The following is a 2,442-nucleotide window of genomic DNA, read 5'->3' on the forward strand; positions in this document are numbered from 1 at the left end:
TGTTATGGTCAAAGTTTTTCAATTACAATGGGAATCACCTTGACTGTCGTACAATTCTAGGTGTTGACATTGTATTATTATTGTTTCATCATCATCATCATCATCGTCGTCGTCGTCATCATCATCATCATCATCATCATCGTCATCATCATCATCATCTATTTCATTCTTTGTTTTCACTTTGGTTCAGACATTCAAGCTATACCTTAACACTTTTGCTGTTCCCAACAGGCAAGCCTTTTGAAAAATTGGAAGAGAAATTGTCTTGTCCATCTGATTAAGCCATTCACGGTAGCTTTTTGTTATGGTTCCAAAGGTTCCAATTACAATTGGAATCAGTGCGATGCTGGTTATGTTGGGCGAACATCCTTGCATCTTTTGACTCGTATAAACCATCGAAGATCAGACAAGGGAGGATGGGGTCTGGTAGTCTCCCTCTTTCTGCAGCCTTGGACTCTGCTATTGGCCAGCATTTGGTTGACAACTCGTACTGTGCCGATAGATATAAAATTGAATGGTTTGAGGTGCTACATAGAGCGGACTCCAGAAACCATTTAAAGATTTTGGAGTCTGTCTCTATTGCGGTGCTAAAACCTTCTTTGTGCCGGCAGAAAGAAACATCTACCGCATTGTTTCTCTTTGAGGAACTGTGAATCTTTTCTCCCGTTTTTCCCCCTCATTGTGCCATTATTTTAATCGTTTTTTTTAAACGTTAATAAACTTTATTTTAGTGTCCCCGTAATTTTTGGCACATTCAATAGTTCCCCATCAGAACTCTTTACTTTTGACATAGTATTATTTTTACGCTATCGATTTTCTCTTGATGAGAACATAGCTGAAAAAGCTCTCGAGAGACTTCCACCCATTATATATATATATATATATATATATATATATATATATATATATATATATATATATATATATATATATATATATATTGCACTGCATTGAAGATTTCCGAAAGGATAACATATATTGCGCTGCACTGAAGATTCTCGAAAAGATGAAACACTAGTGTCTGTAGCTATTTAATTATCATAGTAAATAATACATATATATATATATATATATATATATATATATATATATATATATATATATATATATATTAGCAAAAGTACCCGTCGTTGACTGGGTTCAAAAACAGCCTACAGAAAATGGACTCTGATTATGATATCTTATGAAAAGGAAGGGTTGTAAAGAGATAGCTTCGAATTTCGGGGTATCAAAACCAAAGCAAAATATGATGAAAGTAAAAATAAAATAGATAAACCCCATAATTTATTATATCATACCTGTTCACACTGAAACACTTATCACAATATTCTGTGAATCTATATAAAAAACCTTGTTAAACTTTGTGACATATTTCCATTCTATGGAGGTCAGGCGCGAACGAACATCCCATAATTTTATTATACAATATTTCTTCAAACTGAAACATAATTATCAAAGTATACTTACGCAGATAGATTGAAAAGTCTTTATTAAAGTTTGTACCTATTTCCATTCTATAATTTTATATACCATCCCTACTTAAGTTAAAACATACAAAGTATTATTATGTACATCTATATCAAAAACACTTGTAAACATTTCTTTTTAATTTTTTAATTTTTTATTTCCATACTTTGTAGACCAGGCGCGAACGCAGCCCCCACAATTTTAATGAACCACCGTTCTACCAGATCAAACATAACCATTCCGGTGTCTCGATACATCTATCATTATATGTAATCAGTTTTTTTTAAATAGTCAACCATATAGGAGCCTATTCGTGACCAGACACACACACACACACATTCAGCTTTATATATATATATATATATATATATATATATATTAAGGGGATTGGAACAACAGTCTAAAGAGCAGAGTTTATTTTAATGTATTAGTAAATTCATTAATACAATTAAATTAAAAGAAAAGAAAACAGTGCTCGTTGTAATGTAGATATATAATAAGCTCAATAGGCATATATATCCTAGAGCTATTTTAATATTGAGTAAGATTATTTATAATTTGTAATTAAAATTAAAAAGTAAAAATCGGTTTCACAAAGAAGAACAAACAAAATCAATAAATTGTACGATCGTTTCGGAAACGATGTTTTTAGTGAGATAGACAATACAATACTTGGGCAATAATTTTAGTTTTTTGAAACAAAGTCTCCTCATCAGCAAAAATACTGGGTGTTTTTTTTAAAGACACCAAAAATAAAACTAGCATTTTTTTTTTAAGTAAGACAGATGTAGCTTTTAATGGTTCGCCTTTTAAAGCTCGTAAGTATCATCGTCAATGCATTCATTGGGATGTTTAATGTAGTTTATGAATGCTTCAAGCTTATTGCCTATCTCAATAAAAACATCGTTTCCGAAACGATCGTACAATTTCAGGTGCATAGTTTATACCTATTATTGCCCGCCAGCGAAATGAGAA

This window comes from Euprymna scolopes, chromosome 6 (genome assembly GCF_053919585.1).
Source record: "Euprymna scolopes isolate OS-2025 chromosome 6, ASM5391958v1, whole genome shotgun sequence".
NCBI classification, from domain to species: Eukaryota; Metazoa; Mollusca; class Cephalopoda; order Sepiida; family Sepiolidae; genus Euprymna; species Euprymna scolopes.